The sequence below is a fragment of the Papio anubis genome, chromosome X (genome assembly GCF_008728515.1).
Source record: "Papio anubis isolate 15944 chromosome X, Panubis1.0, whole genome shotgun sequence".
Classification (NCBI taxonomy): Eukaryota; Metazoa; Chordata; class Mammalia; order Primates; family Cercopithecidae; genus Papio; species Papio anubis.
In genome coordinates this window covers 98472118-98491817 of record NC_044996.1, presented here as the reverse complement: position 1 = coordinate 98491817, position 19700 = coordinate 98472118, and the positions used below count along the sequence as shown (strand labels likewise).

Here is a 19700-nt window from a genome sequence, read left to right as displayed (position 1 = left end):
TCTTTTTTTTTTTTTTTTTTTCTCTTTCTGGGATTCCAATTACAAGTGTATTATATTATTTGTTATTACCCCACAGTTCTTGAATGCTCTTCAATATTTTCATTAATTTGTCTCTTTTTAATTTTTATTGACTGATCAATAAGCTTGGTCTTCAAGCTCACTGATTCTTTCCTTGGCTGTGTCAAGTCCACTGTTGAGCCCATTGTTTTTCTTGCTGTTTTTGTTTTTTTTTTTAATTTCTAGCATTTCCCTTTGATTCATTCTTACAGTTTCTATCTCTTTGCTGAAATTATCTGTCTGGTCTTGCATATTGTCTTTTTTATGTTAGAGTCTTTAAGATATTAATCATAGTTCTTTTAAGTTTTGTTTCTGATAATCTCAACATCTGCATTTACTGAGTCTGGATTTAATAATTCCTTTGTCACTTGGAGTGTTTTCTTGCCTTTTGTTACGCCTCCCAAATATGCCAAAAGCTGAACATGGGCAGTGCTTAGGTTAATATTTGATATGTTTGGAGAAGAACATATTTATGGGGATTTGTGTTAATCTGGTCAGGAGTTGGCCTGTGTTTTTTTGTTTTTGTGTTTTTGCTTTTGAGACAGAGTCTCGCTCTGTCACCCAGGCTGGAGTGCAGTGGCATGATCATACCTCACTGCAGCCTTGACCTCCTGGGCTCAAGCGATCCTCCCATCTCAGGCTCCTAAGTAGTTGGGACTATAGGTGTGCTCCACCATGTCCAGCTAATTTTTAAGATCTTTTGTAGAGATGGGGTTTCACCATGTTGTCCAGACTAGGTCTGGAACTCCTGGGTTCAAGTGCCTTGACCTCTCAAAGTGCTGGGATTACAAGTGTGAGCCACCGTGCCCAGCAAGAGTTGACCTGTTTGATATCGGATTGGTTTTGTTTTGCTGTGGGTACCAGAGATTTCTTTTCTTTTCTCTCTCTCTCTTTTTTTTCCTTTTTTCTTTTTTTTTTTTTTTTTTTTTTTGTTTTTTTTTTTTGTTTGTTTGTTTTTTGAGACAGGGTCTTGCTCTGTCACCCAAGCTGGAGTACAGTGACGCGATCATGGCTCACTGCAGTCTCAACCTCTCAACCTTCTGGGCTCAAGCAGTCCTCCAGCCTCAGCCTCCTGAGTATCTGGGACCACAGTGCATGCTACCATGCCCAGCTAATTTTTAAATTTTTTTTTTTTTGGTAGGGATGAAGTTTCCCTATGTTGCCCAGTGTGGTCTTGAATTTCTAGGTTCAAGCGATCCTCCTGCCTTGGCCTCCCAGAGTGCTGAGATTACAGGCATGAGCCACTGTGCTCCACCAGGCACCAGAGATTTCTGATTTCTCTAGTGGTACATTCATTTTGACTCTTGCTTTGCTTTGGGTTTTTACTCTGTGCTGCTTCCCAAGAGCTATCTTTAACAGCTCTCCCAGTTGTATTCTATTGTTCTTAACCATGGAGCTGGTTTGCCAGGTTGTAGTTAGTAGGGGAGGAGGGAGTTCTCTGATGATCTGATTAAACATTACTGAGACAGGTACTAGAGCCTGGGTCTTGAGTGTGTCCTTGGCAAGATTTCCTTTTCCTCCTCCTGGACTGAAGCTTCTTTTTCTTTTTCCCATGTTCCTTTATCCTAGCTGCAGTGGGTATCCACCAGTGTTCTCCAGCCATGGGTTTCATGTCCTTCCCCCTGAAGACTAAGCCTTTTTATTCTGTACTGGGGATAAAGGAATCTGGGTAGGTTTCACAGTGGGTGCTATTTTCCTCAGCCAGCCAGCCAGCACCATGGTGGGCGCTTTCTCTGAGATTTTTCCCTGATCTTCCCTGTGAGAGCCTGGTGGAATTCCTGTAGGAAAAGCTTGTAAGAGTGTAGCAACCTCTTACAAGCTTCACACTCTGATGCCAGCTCATACTCTGGTCTCCAGTAATTTGTCAGAACTTCTAGTTTGGTCTTCCTACAAGTTTATATGCTCGGATCCTGTGTCTCCCTGCGGGTATGTGTCTTTCCATATATTGAGATTGTGGGATAGTGGTTTGTCCTAGGACCTCAGTTCTGTCATATGTCAAAGAAAAGTAATTGCTTTTCAGTTTGCCTAGCATTTTTCTTGTTGTGAGAATGGAGATGATAGCATCCTAGTGCTTTATATCCAAGCTGAAACCTGAAAGTTTTAATCTGTATAAATGTCTAATGCAGTGCATGGTACATAGAAACTCAGTACAGGTTAGTTTTCCTTTATTTTTATTTTTCTTACTCTCTTGAATTTTATGGTTTTATGGCTAGGGAGCCAGGAATAATTGATTCTAGTTTGGTTTCTCCCTGTTTTAGGCTTAAAAAGCCTCTATCCCACTTAAACATTATATGTTTGTCTTGCTCTCTTCCAAAATTCAATGTATGCCTGTAGTTTTTTAATATGTCATTAGCACTCAGTAATTTGCATCACTCAAAATTAGAGCATGATTTTTTCTATTTAGATTATAGATTTTGTTAGTGACCATGTTTTTGTCATTTTTGTTCTCCACATTGCCAGGTGCCGTTCACTTCTGCAGACATTTGTTGAGTGCCCACTGTGCTATGAGTGAGGCGCTAGGTATTGAGTAGAATACAAACCTGACTTGGTAAGTGGAATAACCAAGGGGTCCCGAAGGGCAGTGGAAACCCCATGGAGGGAAGGATATTGCAACTTGTACAATATCTCCATTTCAATCTAGAAGGGTTTAATTCTTTTAAGAACTCTATTTTTATACTAATGATACATGAATGCATCCTAGCAAAAAAACTGAAAAATTGTAGAAAGAGCCACGGTTGTCCTTGACATCCTCATCCTATCACATTCTCCTTCCCAGGGTTAATTTTTATTACTATTTCTGTTTTACTATACAAATTGCTATGTGAAATATCATGCCATCTAATAACTTAGTAAAATACTTTTATTTTTAAGGGAATAAGCTCTCAAATTTATTTAACTTTTAAGGAATGCTTATTTAAAGAGATGACTATTATCATTCAGTGGGGATGTGTGGCATGATAATGGTTCTTTGTTTTACTTTATAGTATAGCTATTTTAATTTTTAAATCCTATTGTTAGTGGTCAATGGAAATGTTGTAGTAAATGGGAAACACAGAAATTAGTAGTAACTAAAAAGATGACCTATTGGCCGGGCGCGGTGGCTCAGGCCTGTAATCCCAGCACTTTGGGAGGCCGAGGCAGGTGGATCGCAAGGTCAGGAGATTGAGACTATCCTGGCTAACACGGTGAAACCCCATCTCTACTAAAAATACAAAAATAATTAGCCGGGTGTGGTGGCGGGTGCCTGTAGTCCCAGCTACTTGGGAGGCTGAGGCAGGAGAATGATGGACCCGAGTGGTGAGCTTGCAGTGAGCCGAGACGTTTGACTCCAGCCTGGGCTTACAGAGCAAGACTCTGTCTCCAAAAAAAAAAATGACCTATTGACTTTTTTCTTTGAGAGTCAGTGTCTACTCCACTCACTCCAGGCTGGAGTGCACTGCTGGTGGTATCATAGCTAACTGCAGCCTCAAACTTCAGCCTTACCTCTACCTCAGCTTCCCTGAGTAGCTAGGACTACAGATGTACACCACCACGCCCAGCTAATTTTATTTCTTTTTTTTTTTTTTAAGAGTTGGGACCTACTGTGTTGCCCAGGCTGGTCTGAACCTCTGGCTCAAGTGATCCTCTCCTGCCCCTCAGCTTCCTAAAAGTGCTGGGATTATGTGGCCTGGAGGCACTGCACCTGTCCCATTGACTTAAAAATTATACAGTAGGATGGACTTTGGGGTTATTTATGGTTCTGTGGATTTTTTTGTTTTTGTTTTTGTTTTGAAACGGGAGTCTTGCTCTGTCGCCCCAGGCTGAGGCAGCATGATCTCGTCACTGCAAGCTCCGCCTCCTGGTTCATGCCATTCTCCTACCTCAGCCTCCTGGGTAGCTGGGACTACAGGCACCTGCCACTCTCACGCTCAGCTAATTTTTTGTATTTTTTAGTAGGAGACAGGGTTTCATCCGTGTTAATCCAGGATGGTCTCAATCTCCTGACCTTGATCCCACTCACTGCCTCCCAAAGTGCTGGGATTACAGGCGGAGCCAGCCGCTGGGCTTAACTAATTTTTTTAAGACAGGGCGTGTCATGAGCTGCCTGGCTGGAGCAGCAGTGTTGCTTTGGACACTTGAACTCCTGGGCTCAAGCAGTCCTCCTACCTTAGCCTCCTGAGTAGCTAGGTCTACAGGCAGGCATCACCACACCCAGCTAATTTTCTAGTTTTTTTTTTAGAGACGAGGTCTCACTATATTGCCCAGGCTAGTCTTGAAACTGGGCTCAAGTGATCCTCCCAAAGTGCTGGCATTACAAGCGTGAGCCACCACGCCTGACCCGGTTCTGTGGACTTTTAACACATATATAGATCAGTGCAACCACCACCACAATCACGGTGCAGAACAGTTCTATTACCCCAAAAAATTCCTTTATGCTGACTCTTTAGTCATACTCTGTTTCCATCCTAAACTCTGGCAGCCACTGATCTGTGTTCTATCACTACAGTTTTGTTATTTTGAGAATATCACATAAATGGAGTCAAACTGTAATCTTTTGAATCTCATTTTCCTCTCTCAGGGTAATGCTTTTGAGATTCATCCAAGTTGTGTATATCAATGGTTTGTTCCTTTTTATTGCTGAGTCGTATTCCATTGTCCAAATATACCACAGCTTGTTTAATCATTCACCATTGAAGGGCATTTTAGTTGTTTCCAGTTTCTGGTGATTGAGTAGAGCCACTATAAAAATTCATGTACATGTGTTTGTGGGCATATAAGTTTGCATTTCTCTGGGATAAATCCCTGGGAGTATGATTGCTAGAACTGTACTACCATTCATGGTAAAACTAGTTAGCTAGAGTTTGAATGCTAGAATGGATAGAGCAGCAGAGACCCAAGTTTGAATCCTGCTTTTTCTTTTTACTAGCTGTGCAGCCTTGAGTCAGTTTAACCTCTTTGTGCCTCACTTTCCTCATTTGTAAAGTGAAGTTAATAACCACTGGTATTGTTGTGTGGAATAAATGACATTAAGGATAAAATGCTGAGCAATGTATGATATACTGAATATATTATTATCTCATGTTTAATAGAACCTTTTTTGTGAGAAACATTCATCTTTGATGAATTAAAATGGATAAATTAAGTAATCTGTAATTGTGGTGTGTTTGGTAGGCAAGCCTTCAAAATATGCTGTCTCTGGGGAAAATTTCAGAAGTCCTCAGTGGCAAAAAAGTTTAGGAACATAGATGTATGAGAGTCTTGTATAACGTCCAAAGGTTGGACCAGATGCCCAGGTTTGGTGGTTTGACTTGCCCTCTCAACATCGAAGAATCATATTCACCAAAAATTGAATACATTGCTATATTTCATGTAAGAAACTGAAAAAAGTAGCTCAGGATCAGTGAACACTTATTAAGTGCTTGCTATATACTAAGTCTTAAGCTAGACACTCTTCAGTTGCATAAACCTGAGTACTTCCCCACAAAATAGATAATTTGTATAACCACCAAACCTTGTTTTTATACTTTTTTAAAGAAAGCTACCTGTTGAGGACGCTGACAAGGCCTGATTTCTTGGAGCTCCCATGATGTTAGCCATCTATGATTTCTCAATTTTTATCTTAAAACACATCTTTTTACAGGAGCTCTTTTTTTTTGAGACAGGGTCTCACTTTGTTGCCCATGCTGGAGTGCAGTGGCACAATCTTGGCTCACTGGAACCTCCACCTTCTGGGCTCAAGTGATCCTCCTACCTCTGCCTCCCAAGTACACGAGACTACAGGCACACACCACCATGCCCAGCTAATTTTTGTATTTTTTTGTAGAGATGGGGTTTCACCATATTCCCCAGGCTGGTCTCAAACTCCTGAGCTCAGGAGATCCACCTGCCTTGGCCTCAGAAAGTGCTGGGATTACAGGCGGGAGCCACCACACCTGGCTTAATCTCCCCAGTTTTGAGGAACACATTGAGGTCGGAATTACAGAAATACTCAGCAGGTCTTGCCCTAGAGCACTATACCATTAGAAAATGCAGTGGAGAGCCTTTCTTGCATAACTGCCACATAGTATGGTCTGGCTCAGTCTGAGCAGGCACCAAAGGCAGAGAGGATATGTTTTCCCCTGGAGAATTTTCCCCTATCCTATGAGGTATGCACAGAATACTACCCATTCACCCACCAGGCAGTGAATGAAATTCAGCATTTGTAATAAGGAACCTAAATGTTCTTTTATTGTCTGTTCATCGTTTTGTAATATTTTCACATGGTACAGTCCATCAACTGTGACAGTTCTTTACCTGGGATTTCAGGAGAACTGGGTGAAACAAGAAGTCTTGAGCTCACAATCTTAGAGATGTCATCTCTGGACTGTTTCTGCACTGCCTTCCCTCCCCCGTACCATCAACAGTCCAACACTCATGTTTACCTGGAACCTTTCCTCACAGCTGGGACATCCTTCCCTCTTTGCCCTGCCAATCCTGCCTTGGCCAGTTCTTCCAAATTCCTGTAAATTCTATCTCAGCGAGAGATTTTCCACTACCCTCAATTCTACTCTTTTGGATGCCATCCCTTACTACATATTTCCTCATTAAGTCCTGTCTTTTCTATTCACTTTGGCAACTAATGCCATACTTTCTTACTCTGTGACCTATTTGTATACATGTGACTTGCAGGTATACAGCTAGACAGAGTGATAGAAAACCCCCAGGTTCTCTGTATCTTATCTCCCACAAATACCTGAAGGGGACTTACTGCCTCCTATACAATTAACAAACCAAACATCAATTGTCATTCTGTGTAAAAAAAAAAAATTACATGTAGCGTGTTCTTATTTGTGTTTTTTGTTTTTTCTTAAAGACAGAATTTCACTCTGTCACCGAGGCTGGAGTGCAGTGGTGCTATCATAGATAGCTCACTGTAACCTTGAACTCCTGGGCTCAAGCAATTGTTCTACCTTAGCCTCCTAAGTAGCTAGGACTACAGGTGCACACCACCATGCATAGCTAATTAAATGGTGGATTTTGTTTTGTTTTGTTTTTTGTAGAGACAGGGTCTTACTATATTGTGCAGGCTGGTTTTAAATTCCTGGCCTCAAGTGATTCTCCTGCCTCAGCCTCCCAAAGTGCTGAGATTACAAGTGTGAGCCATCCTGCCCGGCTGCATGTAGCATGATCTAATGGCCATATGCTTCCTGTGGAAAACAATAGTTTGGAAAAGAAATATACATTTTGCAGATTGTCAAAACTGCTGCTTTGCCATGCTACCATTGTGAAAAGTGTGGCTATACAGTCTGCCTGGGTAAAGTATGGCTTCAGAGTATAGACTGCAGACAGCTTTTCCCTGGCTCCATTTTGGTTTCTAGCCTTCCTCATGATTCCTTGCCCCCACTTACAATGTTAACACCAGGAATGTTGTCTTTTCAAATATAGACAAAACTTTGACTATAAACAGCTGTATCCTACTTGTCTCACATGAAACTTATGCAGGAGAGGTGTTTGTGTATCTGTGTGTGATGAGCCTAAATTTAGCTCTCTCTAGAATAACTAACATAAATCCAGAAGAAACTTTTTTTTCTTTCTTTAGTTGGTAGTATGGATTAGAAAAGTTAAGATGCAAGAAGAAGCTTTTTTAGACTTCTAAATAAACTTACTTGAAAGAGCTCCAATTATGCCCCTTAGCCTCTTAAGGATAATCCATATAGACACTTGCCTTTAGGGTAACTGTCTCTAGACTTCCTTCTTCCCATAATCTCTGTGCCACTATATTCCAAGTCTGACTCAACTTCCTTCTGGACTGCTGTCCATAAAGATGCAGACTCAAAAGGCTTCTTCACTATACCCTTGTTTCCCACCCACACCACTAGGCTCCCACTGACCTCTGGCTGTGCGCTGCACGGTAAGTAGTGTGTGTATTCCCTAGAACCTAACATTCAGGGTCCCCCATACCCAATCATAATCTTTCCTATTACCCTTGACTCCTCTCAAATACTTTTCTCTAGCCACTCTATCCAAGCATATATTCACTGGAGTCTAAACATACCATGAGTCATTCTGACCGTCTGCCTCTGCCTGGAGTGTTCTCCACATTGCTCTGGGTTTGTTCCATCCTGTGTGTTCTTCAGGACCCAGTGAAAAGCTCATCTTTTCACTACAGTGGTTTCTTCCACCTCTGAAGCCCCACAGGACTAAATGTGTTCAACACTCATTTACCCAGATGGGATAGTGTGGTAGAATACTTAATGGCTACAGTGTCCTTTCGTCTCTGTATGTACACGTAGAGTGTGAGTTTGCAGATCCTCCCAACAAGGGGTGGAGTCTGTTTCTCTACTCCTTGAATCTGGGCTATCCTTGTGACTTGCTTTGGTCAGTAAAACATGGCACAGGTAACTCCAAATGACTTATGAGCTAGGTCTCAAGAAGTCTTATAGCTTCCTTCTTACTCTCCATTCTGAGGCAGTCATGTGAGGAAGCCCCAGCTAACCTGCTGGAGGAAGAGAGATGGTGTGGAGAGGGAGAGAGAGATCCAGTCATCAACCAGCCGTCAGATATGTGAGTGAAGCCATCTTAGAACATTCAGCCCCAGTTACATTGGCAGATGACTGTCACCATATGAGGGACCACAGAAAAGACCAGCAGAACAACCACCTAGCTGATTCTAGCCCAAATTGCTAATCCACAGAATTGTGTGCTAATAAAATGGTTATTATTTTAAGCTACTAAGTTTTGGGGTGAATTACATAGCAATAAATAACTGAAAGGGCAGGGTTTGTACTGCTATATCCCCAGGGCTTAGAGGGCATGACCCAAGGCAGGTTTTCAGTAAAAGACTGTTGTGGATTACTGTCATTGTGGTGTCACTCCTCTCTTTGCTTAATAGACAACCAAACTTCCCAGTCCTCTTGGCTCTCACAAAAATTCAAAGCTTGACTTCAACGCATTCTTCCAGAATAGGACCTTGTAGTTCTTCTTTGCTCCACTGCGCCAGCATCCATCCTTTTGCCCCCATCACAGCCCTATGACAGACAGTTCATTACACCCCACCTCAGCTTTATGTTGCATCCCTCCTACTTACCCTCATTCTCTAACCCTGTGAAGTCAATCCACTGACCACCTCAGTGCCATAAAGCTCTTCTCAACTTCCCAGCCCTCCATCCATACCCTGAACCCTCACTACCTGAATCACATGTGCTTATAGTTAGGAGGAACCTTAGAAATTGAGACAGCCCCTTCTAGTTATGAATGAGGAAAGGAAGGCACAGGTAAGAAATAATAATAAATGGCTTATTCAAAGTCACATGATGGCAATGTCAAGACTAGAGCCCGCATCTCACACAGATGATTACCTAGTGGATTGCCTGTGTTTTCTTGCATCTCGTGCTTGGTTCATGTGTAAAACCATGCCTTTAATGATTAAACTGGGGGAATTCTTTGGAGGCAGGCATAATACCTTTTTCTTATGCCTTTTCTCATTCCCTGGCATATCTCCACTTAAAGACTAACCAGTGACTACTAGACACATCAGTAGTCAGTAAATACCTGTTGATTAATTGACATTTTAAAAACAATTATGCATGGAACTTTTTAATATATTGTTTGTGATAGTAATTACAATAGTATACTTTTGTCAAAACTTTAACTGAACATTAAAAAGGATAAATTACAGTGTATGTAAATTTTTTTCTTTCTTTCTTTCTTTTTTTTTTTTTTTTGGAGACAGAGTCTCACTCTTGTTGCCCAGGCTAGAATGCAATGGTGCGATCTCAGCTCACTGCAACCTCCGCCTCCTAGGTTCAAGCGATTCTCCTGCCTCAGCCTCCTGAGTAGCTGGGATTACAGGTGTCTGCCACCATGCCCAGCTAATTTTTTGTATTTTTAGTAGAGACAGGGTTTCACTATGTTGGCCAGGCTGGTCTTGAACTCCTGACCTCAGGTGATCCACCTGCCTCGGCCTCCCAAAATGCTGGGATTACAGGCATGAACCACCACGCCCGGCCTATATAAATTTTTTAAATTAAAGATTTTGTCATCAAAGCAATTATGCTGAAGAAATCCATTTATTTAATAAATGTGGCTCAATATATAGGTAACATGTTACTATGTGAAAAGAAGTTTGGCCCTTTGAAAATAAACTTGCATATAATAGGCACTCAATGTTAGTTTCCTTCTTCCTTGTATACCAGTGCTTCATGATCACCTGTCAAGACTGCTAAATAAAGCATTCTTGTACTAGAAGATAGCTGGATCTAATCTGACTTCTAAGATTCTATGATTTGTTTAAAAGGTAAATAAATGACTGTCTTGAAATGCCTGTGTAAAGTAAAAATACATAAGCACTATAACGCTGTTCTAAAAGGTGGCCCCCTAGTACCTTAATTTTACTTGCAAAGGCTTAGTTACAAAATAAACCATTAGGCCTCTGTTAATAGAAATTACTTAAGACTTAAAGCAAAAGAATGTCTGAATACCCTTTCAGTGTCATACTGGAGCATTGGCTGACGGGCCTACCCAATAATTATTTAGTTCTCTAGGGGATTGCGTCTTAGTTTGGCTCACTGTTCACTAATGATTAGAGTTGAGACCTTTTCAAGCAGCATGTTAACTTATAGATTTTTGCCTTGGAGAGATGTAAAATTTTCTGTTTGGTAGAAGAAATTATCGTAAAGACTACAGATGAACTTTCCTATAGGGCATAACCACTTTTCTGTCTAATTTAGCAATTTTATTCGAGCATTCTTTCAGGGCCTATATATACCAAGTCTCTCAAATATTCTTTGAATAAGCTTTAAATCCTGTTAGTTCCCTAATAAGTTAAATGTCTTTGACATGTGTTCAGTCTACATTTGTATGAGTCATGTTTTTAATTTTGAAAATTATATTTCAACACCCAAACATTCTACAACATTGCCTGTGGGTCATGACCCATCCTGTACAGAGTCCGTGAAACCCATTACTGACTGTTGGTTTTGATGCTGTACCAGCACCTTGAAATACCTTTGTGATCATGCTAGTACCTGAAGAGGTCTTCACAGGAATAATTTTGGATACCTCTGCAGGTACTCAAGAACACTGCAGAAAGACTTTCTGGGACTTCTCTCACAAAATGGGAAACTAATGTTCCTTCCTATCATGTTACTGTTCTAAGCTGAGAGGATGACATTAAGAGCCTTTGTTTTAGGAGATCCATGGCAAGCAGACTCACACACAGGGTCTTTCTTGTTAAACACTATTTCTATAATTTGCCTTTCCTAGTAATTGCCATAAAATAACTATATCGTAGCGATAAAAATTGATAAACTATCAGCTAACTCAAAAAGCTAGTAGTTTTGGCAAGATACACTATAGCTCATGTATATCCTTTTTTTCTCTAACAGATTTTAATACTTTTCATACTACTGAACAGCATAATCAAATCAACAAATTCAGCTAATGGCCATTGTGTTATGGACACTGTGCTTGGCCCTGCACATCCCCATGTTCCCGCTCCCCTTTGTCAAAAAGTAGCTCCACTGGTTCTTAATGTCAATCACTGATTTGCGGTTGTCCAGAATAAAAATGGAGAGCAGAGCCCAAACGGAGGGTTGCAGTCTGCCTTGTCATTACCCAAAGAACTACAAATGGAGTCATGCAAAAGAGTGGAACTCCTTCACATTAACAAAAGCTGTACAAGACCACTGAATATTAAATACACACAAATTTGAAATGTGCGGAGAACCAAGAAGAACAGGTTAAAACATGATTCACTAATTCTGGTATTTATAAGTATTCTGAGTCAGCTTGACAACTTTATTGAAAGAAGCATGAAACATCTTACAATAAAAATTCAAACTGAGAAGTAATCCAGGTATAATTCCCATTCATACAAAAGGATCAAAGTGCCAACTTCGTATGCAGTATAGGGAATCCTCTGCAGAGGAAGTCTGAACCAAATTTTAAAATACCAGGGAGGGTGAAGTGGAGTAGATTGAGAACAGGAGTGGAAGAAAAAATTTCAACCCATTTTTCCTGGTGATTATTTAAAAACAAAAAATCCACTATTTAATGTTTCACAATAAAGTGTTTCAGAAAAAATAATTAGCTTGGCCAGCTTCTGCCCCAGGATGTAGAAAGCTGGAAGCAGCGTTGTTCCCATCCTTAAAAAAAAAAAAGTGCTGGGCTAATTTCAAATTCATGACTTTTGTCAAACCCATCAGAGAGAAGTATTTTGCCCAAGTATTTGTTCAGAGAAGTATTTGTTCAAATATTTTGCTTATTTAAGTTGGGTTGTTTCTTACTGTTGTTTTTGAGGTTTTTTCCCTAATAGTCTGGGTAAAAATCCTTTGGTTATTTGATTTATCAGCAAATATTTTCTGTATGTAGCTTGGTTTTTCATTGTCTTAATGGTGTCATTCACTAAGCAAGATTTTCATTTTGTTTTTTTTAAGATGGAGTCTCGGCTCTGTCACACAAGCTGGAGTGCAGTGGCTCAATCTTGGCTCACTGCAACCTCTGCCTCCCAGATTCAAGCGATTCTCATGCCTCAGCCTCCCAAGTAGCTGGGACTACAGGCGCATACCACTATGCCTGGATTAATTTTTTTTTATTTTGTATTTTTAGTAGATGTGGGGTTTTACCATGTTGGCCAGGCTGGTCTCAAACTCCTGATCTCAAGCGATCCACCTGCCTCGGCCTCCCAAAGTGCTGAGATTACAGGCCTGAGCCACCGTGCCTGGCCTTCTTCTATGTTTATAAGAAAAACTTGCTTATAAAAGTTTTATAATTTTACATTTATGTCTATTTTGAGTTGATCTTTGTAAGTGGAGTGAGGTTTAGGTGAAGGTCTATTTTTGTGTATATGGATGTCTTTAATTTACTTTTGCATCTTTGTTGAAAATCAGTTGCCTATATTTATGTGGGTCAGTTTCTGGTCTCTCTTTTTGTTCTGTTGGTCTATTCTCAGAGTCTCACTCTGGCTCCCAGGTGGGAGTGCACAGTGGTGTGATCTCAGCACACTGCAACCTCCACCTCCCAGGTTCAAGCCATTCTCATGCCTCAGCCTCCCGAGTAGCTGGGATTACAGGTGCCCATCACCATGCCGGCTAATTTTTGTATTTTTGGTAAATACAGGATTTCGCCATTTTGGCCAGGCTGGTCTCAAACTCCTGACCTCAAGTGATTCACCTGCTTCGACCTCCCAAAGTGCTGGGATTACAGGCATGAGCCACCGTGCCCAGCTTGTTGGTCTGTTTTTAATCACTTTGCCAATACCACTGTCTTGATTACTACAGCTTTATAGTAAGTTTTAAATTCAATTATTATGATTCCTCCAATTTTTTTCTTCTTTTTAAAAAGTGTTTTTAGCTATTCTAGTTCTTTTGCTGTTCTTTATAATTTTAGAAGCCGCTTGTCTCTATCTACAAAAAAATGGGCTGTGGACTCTTACCAGTCTGTGGCCTGTTAGGAACCAGGCTGCACAGTAGGAGGTGAACAGTGGGCAAGCAAACATTACTGCCTGAGCTCCACCTCCTATCAGATCAGTAGTTGCATTAGATTCTCATAGGAGCACAAACCCTATTGTGAACCGCTAATGTGAGGGATCTAGGTTGCACACTCCTTATGAGAATCTAATACCTGATGATCTGAGATGGAACAGACAGTTTCATCTGGAAAATCATCCTCCCTTCCCCCGTCTGTGGAAAATTGAAACCTGTCCCTGGTGCCAAAAAGGTTGGGGACTGCTTCCTTATTGTACAGGCTGATACTTCCAGTATGATGTTGATTAGAAGTCGTGAGAAAGGGCATCTTTTTCTTGTTTCAACTTTAAGTCTCACTTTTTTTTTTTTCTTTTTTTTTTTGAGACAAGGTTTCTCTCTGTCACCCAGGCTGGAGTGCAGTGGTGTGAACACAGCTCACTGCAGTCTTGATCTCCTGGGCTAAAGCCTTGACCTCCTGAGATTACAGGCATGAGCCACCAGGCCTGGCTGATTTTTCTTTTTTTAGACTTAACGTGGTTGAGAGTGTGTGTGTGTGTGTGTGTGTGTGTGTGTGTGTGTATGTGTGTTTTTTTTTTTTTTTTTTTTGAGATGGAGTCTCACTCTGTCACCCAGGCTGGAGTGCAGTGGCACGATCTTGGCTCACTGCAACCTCTGCTTCCTGGGTTCAAGCAATTCTCCTCCCTCAGCCTCCTGAGTAACTGGGACAGATGCGTGCTACCATACCCAGCTAATTTTTGTATTTTAGTAGAGGCGGGGTTTCGCCATGTTGGCCAAGCTGGTCTTGAACTCCTGATCTCAGGTGATCTGCCCACCTCAGCCTCCCAAGAATACATTGATTTTTGAACACTGAACCCAACCTGCCTTACATTCCTAGGATAAACCCCACTTGGTTGAGGGGTATTATTATTTTTACATATTGCTGTTAGATTTGCTAATATTTTGTTGGAGGTGTTTGTTTCTATGTTCATGAGGCATATTGGTCTGTAGTTTTCTCTTTTTGTACATACTGTCTATGTTTGGTATCAAGGCTTCATAAAATTAGTTGGGAAAGCTTCCCTCCTTTCCCGTATTCTGGAAGAGATCTTGTAGATTTTTTTTTTTTTTTTTTTTTTAATGTTTGTTGGAATTTGCCAGTAAAACCATCTGGGTCTGGGCATTTCTTTTTTAAAAGGTTTTAAACTTTGAATTCAGTTTCCTTAGTAGTTATGGGAGTATTCAGGTTATTTATTTCATTTTCAATGAGTTTTAGTAGTTTGTTATTTACAGGGGATTGTTCCATTTCATTTAAGTTGTCTGTGTGTAGACTTGTTCATAGTGTCCATTTATTATCCTTTTAATATCTGCAGGACCTGTAGTGATATCCCCTCTTTCATTCTTGATATTAGTAATTTGAGTGTTCTTTTTTGCTTTTCAGTTGTGCTAGAGGTTTATCAAATTTGTTGATCTTTCCAAAGAGCCAACTTTTGGCTTCATTGATTTTTCTCTGTTTTTTTTTTAATCTGTTTAGTCCTTTATCTTGTCTATTTCCTAATCATCTTGCTTTGGATTTATTTTGCTCTTCTTTTTATAGTTCCCTAAGGTAGAAGTGTAGATTGTTTTTTTTGAGACCTTTTTTCCTCCTAAAAGAGAATTTAATCCTATAAATTTCTCTCTAAGCACTGTTTCAACTGTAGTCCACAAAATGGGTTGTGCTTTTGGTTTTTTTTTTTTTTTTTTTTGAGTTCAAAATATTTTCTAATTTATCTTGAAAGTTTCTCTTTGATTCATGGATTATTTAAATATATGCTGTCTAATATCCAAGTGTTTGGAGATTTCCTCTTGTTGTCGATTCTTATTTTAATTCCGTTATGGTCAGGGAACATGCTCTTTATGATTTCCATATTTTATATTTTGGAAGGTTTGTTTTATGATCTAGGATATGGTCTATTTTGTTAAAAGAACACGTATTCTGCTATTTTGGGGTGAAGTGTTCTGTACATGTCAGGTAACGATGGTTGATGGTATTCAGTTCTTGTATATTTTTGCTGATTTTCTGTCTACTAGTTCTGTATATTAATTAGAGTGTTTAAACCTCCATGTGATTGGATTTTTCTATTATTTTAGATCTTAGAATTTTTGCTTCACATATTTTGAAACACTATTGTAAGTGTTTACACATTCAGGATTGTTAAGTCTTTTGGGTATGTTAACCCTTTTAACATTATGTCATGTTCCTCTGCATCCCTCTTATATCTTGGTAATTTTCTTTGCTCTAAATTACTCCTTTTGGCCAGGCGTGGTGGCTCACGCTTGTAATCCCAGCACTTTGGGAGGCCGAGGCGGGCGGATCACCTGAGGTCAGGAGTTTGAGAGCAGCCTGACCAACATGGTGAAACCCCATCTCTGTTAAAAATACAAAAAGTATCCGGGCATGGTGGTGGGCACCATAATTCCAGCTATTTGGGAGCTGAGGCAGGAGAATCATTTGAACCCAGGAGGTGGAGGTTGCAGTGAGCTGAGATCACGCCACTGCACTCCCTCCTGGGCGATGAGCAAAACTGCGTGTCAAATAAATAAATAAACACATAAACAAATTGTTCCTTTTGATCAGTGTTTGCATCACATATCTTTTTCCATCCTTTTGCTTTTCACTTACTTATATCATTGTATTTGAAGTTATTTTCTTATAGATGGTGTGTAGTTGGGTCATGTTTTAAAAATCCATTCTGACAGTCTATCTTTAAATTGTAATGTTTAGACCATTACATTTACTGTAATTATTGATATGGTTGTTTTACATCTTTTTATTTTTTATTTTTGATACCTCTTTTTATTTCCTCTTTTTTCCCATTTTCCTGTCTTCTTTTGGTTATGTGAACATCTTTAGTGCTACTAAATTTTTATTTACCTACTGTGATTTTTTAATTATCTCTTTGTTTTTTGTGGTTGTTCTAGGGATTATAATATACATAGTTTTATACAGTCTACTTAGAGTCAGTACTTTACCACTTCAAGAGGAATGCAGAAACCTTACCACCCTATAGGTCCCTTTACCCTCCTTTCTTTATGTCATAGTTGTCTTATATATTACACCTATGCCTATTGAAAATTCCTTCACACATTGTCATTTTTGCTGTCAGCCACCAAACATATTTTAAAGAACTCAAGAGAAGGATAGTATATCGTATTTATCCAAATATTCACCATTTATGTTGCTCTTCTTTTCATTCCTAGTGTTCTAAGTTTCCTTCTGGTATCATTTACCAATTGTCTGAAGAACATCCTCTAGCAGTTCGTTTAGAGCAAGTCTGCTGGCTATAAATTCTCTTTTCTGAAGGACATTTTTGCTGAGTATAGAATTCTGTGTTGACATTTTTTTCCCCAGCCCTTCAAACATGTTGTGCCACTTCCTTCTGACCTCCATGGTTTCTTTTTTGAGACAGTGTCTCGCGCTCTTGCCCAGGCCGGTGTGCAGTAGCATGATCTCAGCTCACTGCATCTTCTGCCTCCCTGGTTCAAGTGATTCTCCTGTCTCAGCCTCCTGAGTAACTGGGACTACAGGCACATGCCACCATGCCCAACTAATTTTTTGTATTTTTAGTAGAGATGGGGTTTCACTATGTTTGCCAGGCTGGTTTCAAACTCCTGACCTCAAATGATCCACCCACCTTGGCCTCCCAAAGTACTGGGGTTACAGTCATGAGCCACCACACCCAGCCTGGCCTCCATGGTTTCTGATTAAAAATTCACTGTCATTCTGAATGTTATACCCCCATAAGGTAATGTAATGGCTGCTATTTTCAAGATTTTTTTCTTTGTATTACTTTCAGCAGTTTGATTTAAGTATACCTGGATGTGAGTTAATTTGGGTTTTTTTGTTTTTTTGTTTGTTTGTTTTGTTTTTCTGTTGGGATTTTTTCACTGCTCAGGCTATTGAAAGAATAAGTCAGCTCTAGCTTTTATAATAGACTGGAATAATAGTGATAAAAGACTTCTTTTGAAAGTGGCTTTGCATCATAGGGAATTGCACAGTGAAATGTGTAAGTATTTGCTATACATCCCAGACAGAATTTAATGTTAGTAAATTCTAGTTGTAACTCCTGCTCCCTTTCAGTGATGTGGAAGATTGTTAGAAATGGACTAGAATGGAAGGAATTGAGCCCCAGAAAAAACAAGTGAGTTTTGTAGCTTTACATACCTAGTAAGTTGCAGGTCTTATTTTCAGGTACTGTTTCCACAGTAATGTATTGCTGTGTACTTATAGAATTTTCCCCTCCCTCAAGATGAAACTTTCACATAGGTTTATGTGAGACACTGGTTTGAAATACCTACTTTTTATCAGGAAAAGTCTGAAATTTTCAGTTTCTTCAGTGAGGTATCAAGTCTTAGTTAAGAGCACGATTGGCACCCTGTGGCCTGCCAGCCAAATCTAGTCCGCTACCTGTTTTTGTACAGTCCATAAGCTAAGAATGGGCTTTTCATTTTTAAATGGTTGGGGAAAAACTCAGAATATTTCATGACATGTACAAAGTATATGAAATTCAAATTTCAGTGTCCATAAGTGAAATTTTATTGGAACCCAACCACATCCGTTTGTTTACATATTGCCCATGGTTTCTTTTACACTACAATGGCAGAATTGATTAGGACACAGACCAAATAGCCTGCAAAGCAAAAAATATTTACTGTTTAGCCCTTTACAGAAAAAGTTTGCTAACTCCTGGTTTACAATAATGTTGAGTGAATTGGGTTAGTGTGTTAGTGATCTGAACTGTGTGGAAAGGGTAGCTAGGATTCAAACTTTACTCTTTGAATAAGTATCTTAGATGTGAGAAAATTAGAAGATGAGAGTTAACTGATTATAATCCTAGTCTATTAATATATGTTAAACATTTTCAGTCCTATAGCAATATTCCACATTATCTATACTTTTTAAATTAGCCCATCAGATCAGGAGAGGTTGATAGGAGGAAAAGTCGGAGTTGTTTCTACCTAGGTATTTGAAGATTGTTGGAGGCATTGAGACCCATGTGTAAGGGACTTAGGAAGCCTTCATTGGCTGGAGGAAATAAAGGCTCTTATTTAAAATTCTGCATTTAACTGGTTATATTTCTGTGTTTTCCTAGAGTTGGGCTTTTTATAGGTCTAGTTAGTTACCTAGTTGCCTTTCTGTAGGCTGCTTTTGTGAGGGTGTTTCTGTATGGCTAGTGGGAGGAGATGGCTGGTCATTTTTAAATGAGGAGGAAAGCCCAACTCTTACCAGGACCCCAGCCTGACATTGTCCTTTACCACTATAGAGGCCTTTCTTCTGAGCCTATAGACCCACCTCGCTAGCTGACATCAGAAGCCTATTGAGATGTCCATAGCCTGCTGTTCCCAACCTCTTCCCATTTTCTCCCCTTCATCTCAAAGACCAAGTGAGCTACATCTGTACTACATATACATTTAAGGATTTTTTTTTTTAAGGCACAAATCATCTTGTTACCCACTGAAATTTAAGCTTAGGTGGGTCACCTAAGAAACAACCTAGAAACTACCAATTTTATTTTTTCATTTACAAATATAATTTCAGCTTTTATTTTAGATTGAGAAGGTACATGTGCAGGTCTGTCACGTGGGTATGTTGCATGACATCGAGGTTTAGGGTACAAATGGTCCTGTCACCCAGGCAGTGAGCATAGTACCTGATAGGTAGTGTTTCAGCCCTTCCCCTTCCCTCTCTCCCCATCTAGTAGTCCCCATCTTTATGTCTGTGTGTACCCAGTGTTTAGCTCCTGCTTATAGACGACAACATGCGGTATTTGGTTTTCTATATTAATCCACTTAGGATAATAGCCTCCAGCTGCGTCCATGTTGCTGCAAAGAACATGATTTCATTCTTTTTTTATGGCTACATAGTATTCCGTGGTATATATGTACCATATTTTATTTATCCAGTCCTCCTAGGTTGATACCATGTCTTTGCTATTGTGAATAGTGCTGTGATGAACATATGAGTGCATGTGTCTTTATGGTAGAATAATTTATTTTCCTTTGGGTCATATACCCAGTAGTGGAATTGCTGGGTCGAATAGTAGTTTGATTTCACGTTCTTTGAGAACTCTCCAAACCACTTTCCACAGTGGCTGAACTAATTTACATTCCCATCAACAGTGTATAAGTTCCTTTTTCTCTGCAGTCTCGCCAGCATCTGTTACTTTTTGGCTTTTTAGTAATAGC

General features: G+C 39.8%; 1 protein-coding gene across 5 annotated transcripts in view; it reads left to right on the top strand.

The window, feature by feature from the left end:
• JADE3 (jade family PHD finger 3) overlaps nt 1-19700 on the top strand; it is a 149060-nt gene that overhangs the window by 10124 nt on the left and 119236 nt on the right. For 2 of the 5 annotated variants that reach the window (XM_017953802.2, XM_017953801.3), the window contains exon 2: nt 2518-2605. The exons of 2 other annotated variants lie outside the window; for them this stretch is intronic. The gene's annotated coding sequence lies outside the window, so the exon portion shown is untranslated. Of the gene's footprint in view, nt 1-1214; nt 2606-19700 lie in introns of those variants that run through there. One more of the 5 variants, XM_021932959.2, reaches the window with a different exon arrangement.